The sequence below is a fragment of the Anas acuta genome, chromosome 6, assembly GCF_963932015.1.
Source record: "Anas acuta chromosome 6, bAnaAcu1.1, whole genome shotgun sequence".
In the NCBI taxonomy this organism is placed as follows: Eukaryota; Metazoa; Chordata; class Aves; order Anseriformes; family Anatidae; genus Anas; species Anas acuta.
Genome location: NC_088984.1, coordinates 27,488,798 through 27,503,248, shown reverse-complemented (window position 1 = coordinate 27,503,248; position 14,451 = coordinate 27,488,798). Strand labels below are relative to the sequence as shown.

Below are 14,451 nucleotides of genomic sequence, written 5' to 3'. Positions count from 1 at the left end.
TTAATCAGGAAGATGGAATTGACATGTTTTACTTACACTGAGATTGAAACATTTCGGAAATATTTGGAAATGTTTTAAAACTTTTGCTATGCACCGAAACAGTAGAAACTGTGATAAAATTAAAAATAATTGGAAAGCAGAGAGATATTTTTTTTTTTTTGAGCTACATTCCCTGTTGCTTTATCGATCAGCTGTTTGAAGTGCAGTAGATAGAGCTGTACAAGGTAACTTTAGAGCTGTGCCAACCTGAATTAGTACTTTGTTATGACCTGGAGACTCAAGAACGAGGGCCATTGTGAAGTTCTTTTAAAAAATCTTTTGGAGCTTAAAATCTCCTCTTTATCTTGAAATTGCAAAGATATGTTAGTGAAGTGCTAGCACTATAGCTACACTTTTTGGAGGGCTAAAACTATTTATATTTTGGAGTCCATAGAGAATTCAGCTCTTCAAGTAGATGTACACATAACTTCTATCTTATCCATGTGATATAATGACATGAACAGCATCATTGTTATCTTTGAAATGTCCTGCATATTTCTAGTACTAAATAGCAGTTTGAGTTTCAGGTCTAGAACGGGGAAAGGAAGCATTCATTTTATGAAACGTAATCAGTGGTTTTGCCTTCTTAAATAACAGTGAAAATTTGCATTTAAAATTGACTAGCATCTGTAAATAGGTGATTCATCATTGTTGTATCATGCAGTTCTTGAGGCATCTCTGCTGGAAATTAGCTGCTTAGAGTTACTGTTTTATGTGCTTCTTTGAAGAAATTAAAGATGTGCAAATACCTTTTGGTAATACAAATATTGTAAATATAGTTTTCCTTTTCCTGGACATGCTGAGTATTTTCTGACTTTTGTAGCATTATATTATAAATCCAATGCAATAATGAGCAGATATCTGTTGTGATAATATATTTTGGAGCCTGGTTTTGAAAGCCTTATAGATGAAGGCAAAAGTAGATAAGGGTTATGAGAATGGGACTTTTTCAACATGTATTAGTGGAAAATTGGACTGTAAATAATAATAAAAAGGTAGTAGACAAGATTGTTTTACTTTTTTAGTTTTTACTTTACTGATTTACTTCGTAAGGTAAAAAGCAGAACAGGAAAGGATGCTATACTTTTTATGTTTTTGTTCAGGTGTTGTGTATTATCATATACAATGTGATAATAAATATTATTCTAAACAAATAATACACTGCTTTTTAACAACTCAGGTAAAAGAGAAATGGCTGGGAGTTCTCTGGAAGGTAGACATAGCAATGTGCTGTTTTGGGGACTTTCTAGATAGATGAGCTTTCTGATGTGGTATTAATAATAAGCTTCTAATGAATAGTCCCTCCACCCCTAATGTTTTAAGACTGCATACTGTAAATCTGAAAACATTAGAAGGAATTATATATTATTATAATTTAGTTAGGAGTAGTTAGTTCTGGGGCATTTGATGCAAAGACCTGATGTAATAGTTTATACCCTTGGAGTTTGAATGTAAAACACAAGAAAACATCAGTGACAAGCAGTTTGTTGTTCAGGTCGCCTGATGACACTGCACACACAGTGAAATGAGTACATTAGCCTAACAAATTATACTGACTAAATTAACCAAGATACTGTACTCTGTTGATGTTATCCAGTAAAATTAAAACACTATCTACATTTTGCAAATGTTCTACTTGTCAATGTCCCTGTGCTTTTTCAAACTGAACATTTGTTTTCACGTTGGGTTTGTTGATATCCCCATCTTCCTGTCTTGTCATGCTAAAGGCTTCTTGTGGTTGGAAGGAGTGGCTGTGCATCGGCTTCTCCACTGCTTCAGCTCCTGCCAGAGGGCATTAGCTTCCAAATGCTGCAGCTGTATCTGCCTGCGAGTGCTGGAGCTGCTAGGCTGGCTGAGCACTGCTCATCACAACCTTCCTCTCCTGCGATGTTATGCTGGTCACATTCCTCATATTTGATTTAGTTTTTATTTAACCATGGTTCTACTGTTTTTTGAAAGGTTGAATTGACTTGGGTGAAGATTAAAGGGAGCAAGAACTCTGCAAAGCTCAGTTACAAAACACTGCTAGGTACTGCCAGCAATTGCTAATAAATTCCCAGCCACCCTCTGTCCCCAGTACAGTGCTGTTGAGAAAGGTCTGTGTCTACAGACTGCTGAAATAAGAGGCAAACTTGGGAATGGAACTGTAAAATACAAAACTGAACATGGCTTATAAATATTGGGTCTGTTACTGGCTGTTCTGTTCTAATAAAATCACCTGTGTGGTGGGATAACATTTAGATCAAAGAAAACCTTCCATGTATTTTTCATGGTCTGTAATTAGATGTTTTCTCTAAGCCTCGCTTGTTACTATCCTATGTGCTAATATTGCTGACAAAAATCTGATCCGAACTCGTGGTTTTGTCTGAGATATTTTACTTTCTTGATTTTGGAACGGATGTAATTGTGAAAGAAAGCTTGTCACTTGCAGTACGATTTGTACAGCCCCCTGTGAGCCCAGCTGCCTTGCAGGCTCACCTGTACCGCATGTGTACATCACTACCAGGGATCGGCCTCCAAAGCAGAGTCTGGAAGTCTGGATGGATGGTTACAGAGGTGTTGGCTCTTCAGAGTTAGTCATTAATCACTGCTTCTTTGTGAACCTTTATTGGTCAATTTCTTTATCTGGAAAATACTGTGATCCTGAAAAGCCAATACATAATGCTAACTTCTGTCTCTTTTCTTTGTGAAAGATTATACAGTGTGTCTTCAAATGGGAGACTACCTGGAGGTAAAACAGCAGTGGTATTTCAGTCTGGCACAATCTTAGAAGCTGTACGTAAATAAGGCCTCTATTTTTATCTATTTATTTTTTTAAATTATGGGATAAATAAATAGCTAGAATTCAGTCAGTTAAATGTCAGTAGGCTTCCACAGAGGCTGATGCAAGTGTGGCCCTGGGCAGAGATGGCTGCCTTCCTGCCAGGGGCAGCACTGTGCCTGTGCACAGCCCAGCTTCTGCGTCAGATCTTCTGCTGCGATTACAAAAAAAAAAGGTGAGAAGCTGAACTTCATGGAAGCTATAATTTGTCTCTTGCCTTGTCATACAAAATCTCAGTGTATGTATGAATGCTGAGGATTGGGGTTTTAAGGTGCTTTTCCTTACAAAGAAAGGCTTATGCCCTCTTCATTAATGAAGTGAATGGTAAACTCAGGTAAGTGCCTCAGGTACTGAATTGTGATCAAGTGAGTAGCTCTGTAATTATGAACCTGGAGTTTTATAACTGGATATCTAGTTCCTGAGAAGGTGTGTGTGTCATTCTGGCTGTAGATGTCTCCATTATTTCTGAAGAACTGAGCTGTCAGGGATGTTCTGAAGTCACAGAGATCTGATGTGTTTTGTTGGCATCCTGCCTAACAGAAACCACGTGCTTTTGAAAGAGCAGGGAGTTCACAGAGCCCCAAAGGGAACCAACACATGCAGGAAAGCATCTTGTCGATGTGCTCCTGATTACACACTAATTTTCAAAGCTGTTACTTTGAAATACAGGAGATCATGACAGTATATTCACTATAATCTTCATGAAGACCCCTGTGAATACAATTGTTCTATTGAAAGACTTTCAAGCAATAGAGATGATAATAAAAAACCTATATATATTTGTGTTAGTTTTATAACCAGGAATGTTTACTGTTGTTAATAGGGTAAATTAGGGTGAAGGGAAATCCTGAAAATGTTCTAAGTAGACACATTTGAAATATGAAGAGTAGCATTGCTCAGTCTTGTATCTACTTCTGTATACGTGTACTGAGTCTTTCTGTCTTTTATTTTGAAGTCTGTGTGTGTGTGTTACTCTTTCCAGTCACATTGCATTTGGGATGCTGCTTCCTTATTTATTGAAATAGCTGTTGTTGATGTACACCATTCGTTATTATTACTTTCACTGTTTCATATTTAATAAACAAAATGAACAGTGCTCTGTTGCTATGGTCACTAATACCTGAGCATGAATAGCAAGACTGAATGTTCCTATTCATGTGTGAGAGAGACACTTTCCCATGTTGCAGTTCTCATTATGACTGAATTTGTGATAGGAAATATGACTTTTAATGTCAGCTGTTGGAAATTTACAGAATGTATATTCTTTGTTTCAATGCTTTCAATACCAGAATAGATATGGATCTTTCTAAACATTGATTGTATTCAGATATAGGTAGAAAATCCATACATTTCTTTCTCAGAAGCCTATTTTGATTATCTGTGATTTCTTTTGGGATATTAATATATTTATTCTGTAACTAACACATTTGATAATTCGAAAAAAAAATCAATATATTCATTAGTCTTAAAATCTAACTTAGACAAGTTCTGATTTATTTCAGTTAACTTGAGTAGTATGCTTCCACACCAGATTGATTCCTGGAAGAGCATTTGTTACACAGATAGTCTAAGGACAGAAGTTAGAAATTCTGTTCCTGAGGGGCAAGTAAAGCAATTGAAAGAAGAAACTGTGAAGACTTCCTATAGCCTTAGCTTTTTTTCTTGTTTTAGGTTAGGAGAGGTTGTCAGAGAGGTCTGAGGAACAGGATTCCTTTTCCTAAGATATCTGATACAAAGTTGTATCAAGACAGAACTGAAATGTTTAATCCAATTCTTTAAAAAAAAATTCAAGTGAGGTGGATTCAGTGTTTCAGTACAACAGTTTTATGCAATTATTTGTAATTTTAATCCTAATAAATGTTGTGTGTATGCTTCTTGGTGCTAGGCCAATTATTTCATAGAAGTTGCTGAATTATCTATGGATAACATTAGACAGCTTTCAACTTTAGCCTGGATTTTGCTTTCCTTTAGGCTGGTGGCATGAGGCTCATTTAGAAGCTGCCTGCAAGCCTGTAAATATTTTCCTAGGCTAGCAAAAAGTTCCTTGTTCCAGACACTCATATTGACTTCAAAACTATATATACTCTGAGCAAGGATAAGGTATCCTTGCAGCCTGTATAAAAGCGCTTTTCACTTTAGTAACACTTGGAACAGGAAATGAGAATGCTGGTTGGTTCTTTCCTATGCAGAACCAAAATATTCCCATGTAACATAGAGTGATGGTTCAGAGCCATGTCTATCAATCTGTTCACAAGCTGGATGTGTCTGTCTGAGTTACACATGAGTGATGTGTGCTCTAGCCAGCCAGACAGTCTGAGTGGAGCAACTAAGATTGTTGTTGCTTGTTCATAGTTCTGTTTCTCACGTTAAAGCATTAACTCTATTAACTTCTATTTTTAGAAACCCCAGCAAATTTTTTAAACCCCAGCAAATTAGTATAAATGTTATAAAACACAAGTACAGTTTATACATGTGTCCCTTTGACACAGGAAGTTTTGCTGTTTAAAAATGCGGACACACACACACAAACACAAAAATAAAAATGAAAGAACACCAGGGGTGGGGAAATGCCCCAATACATTCACACAAACATCAGTTCCTGAAAGGTAGTTTTCTAAATTGCAGCACATGCAAACTTATTTTATTCTAAATGCGATTCTTTTTTTCCCAATTTCTCTTCTCTGAGGATATAATTGCAGTGAGTAAGGCAAAATGGATAATGCTAAGTGAGCCACAGTGAATTACATGTAGCAATGTTCTTCATCTGAATGCACATCCAGACATTGCTGTCTCCTTGAGGAGAAAGCAGAGAAAACTTGGTGAAAACGTATTGTGAAATAAAGCATGGAAAGCCACCAGCAGAGTTAGATGAACATATAGAAATATTTAAACTGTTTCTTGAAGAAGTTTTTTAATGATCCTGCAGAGTAACTCAAGCTTCCCTGCCTTAATGAATGCTGTCAGCAGATCAATTGCGCACTTGTCAGGAGTGAAGATGACGCTGGGAAGCATCCACCACGACACGTAGGTTTGGGTGTGCAGAGCACTGCACACACCTACACTGGACACTCCCAGCTGCAGAGCCATTCATAGCATCTTTGCTGCAAACTAAAAATGTGTGTGGGTGAAATAAATACACACCGTAAACCAGAAGTGTTACACATCTCCTGACAGTGCCAGGAGCTCTGGGAGGGATGCTGTCCAAAGGCCTTGCAGCTCTTGCAAAGAGTGCTTGTACAGGCACACTCTTAGTGAGAGTCCTGTGAAAGACATGCTCAGCTTTGGACAGAGGAGACTTCTTATATCCAGTACAAAATAGAGAACAGTTGGTGTGTGATGGCAGTGGGAGAGTGCGCATCTAAACGTTTTTAAGCTAATTTGAGATTTCAGCTATATAGCTCAGACATTTGCTATTTTTATACAGATAGGTTAATTTTTTTTTTTTTTTTTAAAAGAAAACATCAAGCTCTCTGCTGTGGGGAGACAGTTATAATAGATTCAGGGTATTAAATATCTATTATGAAGACTAATGTTTACATTTTATGATTTTTTTTCCCATTAGTAAGTTGCAAATCCTTAATTTCTCGTATCTTTCCAAAATAGAACAAAAGAACCAAGGCACTAAGATATCTGGCTGAATAGTGTCTCCCCTCTCCTGAATTTGGTCCAACATTGAACTAGTGTGTGGTGTTATAATCTCTAGCAGGCTACCCCGAGCAGGGAACAAGAGCGAGCACAGTCCTGCATTCAGCAAGAATCCAGCTGTGTGGTCAAACGTTATGTTTGCTATGGAATAGAAGTTTCCTATGGCAGGAGGGATTGCAGAACTAAACATTTAATTAGCATGCTGAGGTCATACTTCATCTACGTGTTCAGCAAAGATGTGTTCATTTTATGCCTGCAGACTGTTGCTAGCTAACTTGAGTGACTGGGAGGTGAGCGTAAACTGCTAAATTTGGAGATTTTTTTAGCAGTCTGTATAAGAATTCAAGTATTTGCTTTATTTAGTAATTTACAGTTTCAGCTCAAGCAGGACCTAAAGCACGTTCAGTAACACAGTGATGCCAGAAGAATGCCATGAATTTGTTCCCTGTGTTAATGTATTTGTAATCACTGCTATGTGTTATGTCAATAGTATAAATGCCTTTTAAAGTTTGAATATCTGCTTCTAGCTAAAATTTAGCCATGTTTTTGTTGTTTAGAGGAAATGTGTAAGTTCTTGACAACTAGCAATGCTGTTGCAGTGGACTGGGTACCTTGCAGACCTTTTATGGATTTGAAATCTTAAATCAAAGGGACATTTAGAAAGGAGAAAAAAAAAATCTCGTGTTATAGAAATCATAGAACACTTGAATTGCCTTTTTGAAAGAATAGATTAGAAAACAGAACTTACATTTAAAAAAATAATGGGATTGTACCAGGCCAATGGCTTAACTGATGTGTTTACCTGCAAATTGTTAGAAGGGATAAGCAAAGAAAACAAAAAAGCAAAAAGCAAGCAAACAAAAATCTATAGTGCAGGCAGAAATTATAAAGTTTATTGAAGTCTTTCCTTTCAATTGGCAGTAGACCCTCATTAATGGAATTTATAGAACTTCTAGAACTGTTTTTTCCTAAATCTGTTGTGTTTTTTTTTTAAGACTAGCATGAAAAAAGATTCATTTTTTTTAAATGAAGGTCGGGAAAAAATTAGAAGACAAGTGATTGGGGAGTGTCTTAATCTTGGGCAACCAAATAAATCTGTATTAAAAATAGGCAAGTTTCGTAGCAGCTATGCTGAAATCTAAAAATGCTTTGATGGTGTTCAGTTGGGAACCAGATGAGTCATACAAAAACCTTGGCTATGACTGCTTGTATTTTGTGATGTGTTAAAGCAGGAACACCTGTCAGGAAGGAGTCAGTCTCAAGTTTAATTTTTTCGTTGTTTGACAAAAAAGGTTTCTATTCATTTAGTGGGAATTGAGTTTTTTTGCCATTCATTTAACAGGATTTCATGGTACATACAGGATTTGAGTAAATCAGATTGACAGAAGCCTGCTTTGTATTCAATTTTAAAGAGGTTGTCTTTACCATTCTTCTTTCTTTCTTTTTTTTTTTTTTTTTAAGCAGGCATTTGTGTAAATCTATCTTGTGAAGATACCAACCTCAGCCTTACAGTTTAATTGTATGATGTCATTAACACAGTTAAAATCAATATTCAGAGCTGTAACTACTTTAGGGACTGATTTAAGAATTCTTTTAATTAAATTGAAAATGCTTAAAATATAAGAGTTACAGAAACTATAGGTCAGTATGCAAAAGTATTTTATTCAATCTCTGAAGCTAATCTAGAAATCACCCAGATTCCAACACTGTTAACAAATTGGTTCCATAGGATTATGAAATGTCTGCACATTACCTATTTGAATTTGTGTTGAAATATTTATTCCTGGTTTGAAACAAGTTTGTTACTGTAGGGCAGACAGAACATGTTATACAACTGAAGTCAGCTGTATTTCTCATATACCCATGGTGTAACACAAATTGATAGCTTTGATACCAGCCTTCGCACTTGATTGATGTGTATTTGTTTTGGCAGGGATGTTGTTATCCAGATCTTCCTCTTTCCCTGCCATGGTCTCCCTGTTGCCTTTCTCACTCAGTTCACTGCTCAGCATAACCGCAGTTGTGCCGTGCGGCTCTCAGGGCACTGCTGGGGTGGAACAAGCACCTGGGAGTAGGAGGCAAGGGATGATGCTCGAGCTGGCACTTAAGCTGCGAGAAATGAACATCAAACGATGTCTGTATTTCATCTGAAATCAAGTACTTAGATCTGTAGAAGAATTTTGCATAACTGCAAACTAAGGATTACTATTTATCATTATTGCCTTTTTCATCTTCTTGTTATTTTAAAATAATAAGAATAACCTTTGAAGTTAGGGAAGGTACTGTTTTTCACATTATATAACCAGCTAAACTAAAGCACAAAAAAAAAAAAAAAAAAGTAACCTACCTAAGATCAGGTTATTCAGTATCAGAGCCAGAAATAGAACCCAAGTTTCTCTTTGCCTTATGTTTCTAGTTCTGGAAAGTACTTCTTTCCTTGAGGGGGAAAAATGCATTCATATGCATATAACATATGCACCTGTGTGCCCTCACACAAGCTGTAGTTATTTATGTGAAGGTTACTTCAGCTGATACCTTGGAAACAGAAGCTACTTACCAGTGGAAGCTATTGATCTTGCTGGAGTCCTCTGAGGTGAAAGCCTTTCTCCTCACCACATCTTTCCAACCATTTCAGCTTCTGCCCTGCGGAGTGTTGGATATGCTTCTTTCTCCTTCTGACATACTTTGTTGTGCTTGCTGTGTTTCCTCATCCTTTGCTGTTCTTCTTTTAATTTCCTTCTACTTAAGGATGTCCCCAAATAGCTACATCTCATATCTGTGAAGTATCTGAGAAGGAGGTTCTTCCTGCCCAGAAGCTGGCTGAATCTCCATTTTAAGCAAGGGTGTAAGGATGGAGGAAAATAACCCTTACAAAAGTTTCTCAGCTGGGGAGGAGATGTCTTTTAGCAGGAGCCAGGAGAGGTTCAGCTGCTCTGCTGGCCTCCTCTGCTCACAGGTGATGGTGGCCAAGGGGGAGCGAGTGACTTCTGAGGTGATGGTAGCTGGATGGGAGCGGAACAGGGAATGGGAGTGTGAGAGAGGGACTAAGATACGCTGATGCTGACTGAGCATGAGTGCCTAGGTCTCAAGTAAAGGAAGGGAAGATACCATTCGCTGCATTTCTTGGGGACACTGGAACAAGAAAGGAGGGGCATTTTTGGCAGGCCCCGTCTTCTGTCTTTCTGCTTCATCTTTCAGTTCCTTCTAACATTTTCATCTTACACCATGTTTCCCCAATGACATTAGGGGAGAGGAACAGTTAGAGTTATCATCTTAATATTAAGAAAAAAACTTCTTAAAGCCTTTAAAAAGGAATCTGGTAAAAGTTAGAAATTATATGGCCATGTAGAGAAGATAACTGGGAAAAACAGGGGTGTATGAGTGACTATTAAGGGGAAAATGAGGCATGTGTTTTCATGTTAGACTTTGTCCTTTTAAGTAATGATAGGAGAAGCTGGAGCAGATGCATACCTTTTGGAATACAATGTGTTGTTTGAATTGGCATTAGCCAGGCAAACACAGTCTTTAGTAACCATGAACGTTACTAAAATGTCAGACAGGTTTAACTCGCAGCTTTGTAGAACCTACTTTCAAATCTAAAATTGCAAAACCATGTACATACAAGAATGAAATACTGAGTTGTACTGAAAGTGCAGAAAAAAAATGTTATTGGGTAAGTCAGAAGAGCAAAATTTAAGTACTAAAATATTTGCTAAACTTAAGGATTACAGTTGAGGATTACAGCATTAATCTGATTTGGGACGTGAAGTCTGAAATACCAGGGTAGAAACCACAAGTGTAATGAAAGGTTTTATCAGAAACTCATTCTCACCATCTCATTTTTGTATAATTATTTTTTTAATGTGAATAGATTAGTTGCCTAAAATTGTGCTCTAATCAAGATTTTGTTGCACAGTTCAGGTAAGAATTTTGGAATAAGCACATCATATAGTCATGTCTGATAAATCGCTTCATTTTTTTATTGTGTATAGCTAAGTCTGACAGAGGGGAAAAAAATCCTGATTTTTTTTTTTTTTTTAACATCAGAGTTGTCCGGCCTTATTAACAGGACAGTAGCTCTGCATTACCTTTCCTCAAGCAGAGCAGGAGCAGGCTGGGCAAGCAGCAGCACAGCTTTGCCTTCTCCGCAGCAGCCCCAGACAAAGGCAAGCGTCGCGCGGAAGCAGACAGCGCGCCTCCAGCCTCGGCCACGGCCTGGCTCCATGCTCTGTAAACAGCAACATCCGAGGCTCCAGCACAGCAGACAGCGGCTGCCCGTCTGATGTGCACGCAGGAAGCGCCTGCTTGTACAGGCCCAGCCGCCGCGCTGCCAGGCCTTGGCTCTGCCTTCCCGCTGAGGAGTTACTGGCGAGGGGCGAGTGGGGCATTACAGGAGCAAGGGGAGCTCCAGCGAGTCACGGACGGTGGTCCTGAGCCCCACAGCTAGCGCAGAGAGGAGACATGCAGGCACACCAGCTCACAGCTGCCATTTTTTAAATAAGGAATTTCTGGGGTTTTGTTTGCATGCCTGTATGAAAATAGGCATTTTGGTGTTTTGATGTCATTTCTGTGCTATATTTTTAGTGTGGCAATATGTCTGGGAATATTATGAATATGAAATATTTAGCTATTGAGCCAGCTGGATTTGAAATAACTTACAAGAACTTTAAAGAGACTTTATGAAGTACTTGTTTTTCTCTGCGGCAGCACATGGATTTTTTTTTGTTCCAGTGTTACTGCAGACACTGGACAAGTGCCATTACATTAAAGCCGGTGTTACCATTTGGTGTAATAAGGAGAAAGACCTGTGGGTCCAAGATCAATATAAGGGGATAATGTAAATGTTTTTTCATCCTTTCTATTAAAAAAAAATAATAATAATTCCTGGGTATTTTATTTTGATATGGAAGATGTTCCTGGCTTGTGGTTGAGTGTACAAGTGCTTTCAGTTAAGCATGAAAGCAAGGCTCAGGCCTACTCAAGTGCAGTTTGCTTACAGAATCCAGGTATTTCTCTCTGAGGTAACTAAATGTTTAGCTATGTATAGGGAACTTCAGTAAGATAATCTAAGTTTGGTTTTGGCTTTGAATTGCTGTTAATTTTATATACATCAGGATTCCAAACGGCTATTCAGTAGTGTTAGAAATGACACTGAAAATGCCTGAAATCACAGAAGAAAAGGCAGAAACAGAAGTTGGGTTGGGTTTTTATCTACTCAGGAGTTATTTCTCCAGAAATATGACAGGCTGCTAATTCATGTCTCTACCTAGTCATCAAAGGAAGAGCCGTTAGGGATTGCATAACTCACTTCTCTGCCAAATAAATTACCACACAAGCTTAATTTTTAAATTCCATGTATCAGTGCAGCCTTCAGTTTTCAAAACAAACAAAAAAGGTGAATCTAATGCATGAAGCCTGGATCCAGCTCAGGTGCTTGCTAACAGCTAGCTGTTCCCTGGAGAAGGACAGAGGCTTGGGAAGGGTTTCCACCTCTCTGCTCACGCACAGGGGCAGAGGGAGCCCTCTACAAGAAAAGACCCAGAGAGCTCAAATCCAACTTGTAGTTTCTGACAGCAGGTTTTCAAACACAGATCTGCCCAACTTCTAGCTGTACCAGGATTCTTCTGGAGCACACTATGGAAAAAAAGTACAGTTTGGGCTGTAAAGTTTATGTTTTCAGGCATTCTCTGAGCAGCAGGAGCAGCAGAGGGGGGGATCTGTCAAGCATTGTTGCTAGATTGGGATGTTCTTGCAGGTCTTGTAGGAATCTGGTGCTCTGTTAGAGCCCAAGGTCCGTGAGATAACATGAGATTCTGGTCACCTGGGAAAAAGGGATAAAACTGTTAACCTTCCAGATATGGAGAAAATCATGGAAAAATGTCATAAAGGGCACTTCATAACAATATATATGTATGATTTTATATAGATAGATAAAATCAGTCAAGTAAGGTAATGCTATGTTTTTGTTTTCAAATACAGGGAAGGGATGAGTGGAAATAGTGCAAACTTTCTGTTCCACCTGAGCCTTTCAGTCTGGAATAGAAACCAAGGATTTTTTCTCAAGTGAAGGGAAAAAACATCAATTTTTAGTTATGAAATAAAATTGCCTTAGGGTTACTGCTTGGCAGGGTTGTTTTGTTAAGGAATGTCACAGCATCTCCCACAAAAAATACTGTTCCCATTGTACTTTTCATCTGTGCCAGCTCTGCATGCTCGATCCTATTCCATAGAAGTTTCCTTGCTGACCTCAGTTATTGTTATGCAGACTCTTGCAAAAAATAGATGTCAAATAGTGTTCCTTACCTGAACTTTTGTTTGAGTGTTGATGGTGGTCACATTGATTGGTATCAGATGTTTACATTTTACATTGTCTCATGTTATTACATTATTTTGACATGGATTTTAATTTTATTAATATCTTGTGAAGCACTTGCTTCAAATGTACATGTTCCTAAAACAGAATTAAGATAGTGGTTGTTTTAAAGAGACCTATAAAAGTTCCTTTCACTATTCTCAGCTGTCCATAGGTTTTATGGAAAAGTAGAAATAGCTTCTGCTGGAGTTCATCGTAGAGGTTTGTAGAGAATAATTTTAAGCTATTGCAGCCTTGTAGTACCAGCTTAGCTAAAGGTGTGGGTTTAAATGCATTTAGTTAGATCAGAGTAGAAGGCTGTGTGATTGCGATACTTGTTTGAATGTATAAAAAACTACCTATGCCTGTGATATTTGAAAGACTGTTCATGTATATTTCTTTCTTACAAGCTCTCTACTTAATTCTCTTCTTTCACATTTTCTTTCCTGAGATAATTGAATTTAAGATTCATTTAAAATAATTTGAGTAATTTTTGTTATATTGTTTATATTGGAGACATTCTTGTCACTTCCTCTAGCATGCTGAAGACTGAGCTCTCATATTTCAGGACAATGGATCAGGAATGAGGTAGTGGTCAATTGGTTGGAAAGAAATATTGGTTGCCATTCAGAAGAGAGGAGGGAAGAAAAGAATCAGCTAAGTGTTTTGGTTTGCCTGGCATGAACAGCTGGAATACAGCAAGTGCCAAGCAGTTATTTTACACTATGTGGAAGAGTCATAGGACATGTTTGATATAAGCTGTATGTAGACAGAGTAGATAAACAGATTGTTGTTCGTATATTGTGTACAGATGTTTTATAAGGAGCCTCAAAGTATTTAAAGAAAAAAAAAATCATTTAAGTAAATATACCCCTGCCCTTTTTAATGAAGAAAATGGAAAATAAATCATACTCACCGTGTTGTTATTAACCAGGCAGCGAATAAAATAAAATTGTAATCTATGGATTACCTTGATATTTGAAGCACTGAAAATAGTATATTTTTTCAAGGGACTGAGATCTTGCTGTCATGAAAGTTGTACATGACTACTGTGAGAAGAAACGTGACTTTAAAAGCAAGTAGAATTAATTTTACTTGCTAAGTCCCTTTTCCACTTTGCACAGCATATTTGCTGTCATCTGCAGCTGAAGGCCATATTGCCCACATGCTTCATCCTTCCATCTTTCATGGTGTTTATGATATAAATGTAAGGTTTCCCTCGTGCTTCTGATCTCATCCTCAATACCATTAAGATTCCTTAATAGAAAAGCAACTTCTGTAACAGATTGGCAATGAACATATTGAATTTATCACATCAAAGAAATAGTTGTAGGATGGCGTTAAGACTCTGCTTCTTTTTAAAGTGATCTGTATGGGCAGATCTTTGAGTCCCTGTGTAATTTTACTGACTTTGATCAGCGTCCATACAGCTGTAGTTGTTTTGAAGAATCAGATGTTACTGTTGTGCTGTGAAAGTTAAAGGATGGTGTTCTCTTTATTTGTTGGAGACGATCATTATTAGTTACTTGGTGGTATGGCAATTTAAATATTTTTTTTGTGTATTTTCCAACTGGAAGTCTACTTGGCTTCTGCA

General features: G+C 37.7%; 1 protein-coding gene and 1 long non-coding RNA gene across 3 annotated transcripts in view; one reads left to right on the top strand and one right to left on the bottom strand.

Annotated features, from left to right (window-relative positions):
• Positions 1–14,451, top strand: part of BMPR2 (bone morphogenetic protein receptor type 2) — a 106,094-nt gene that overhangs the window by 59,672 nt on the left and 31,971 nt on the right. The window lies entirely within an intron of this gene.
• LOC137858400 (uncharacterized) overlaps positions 7,277–14,451 on the bottom strand; it is a 47,007-nt gene continuing 39,832 nt past the window's right edge. Inside the window, exons 3-5 of one of the 2 annotated variants that reach the window (XR_011097693.1) lie at positions 12,809–12,956; positions 9,063–12,326; positions 7,277–8,614 (exon numbers count right to left, since the gene is read on the bottom strand). This is a non-coding gene — a long non-coding RNA (uncharacterized lncRNA). The remainder of the gene's footprint in view (positions 8,615–9,062; positions 12,327–12,808; positions 12,957–14,451) is intronic. The other variant, XR_011097692.1, reaches the window with a different exon arrangement.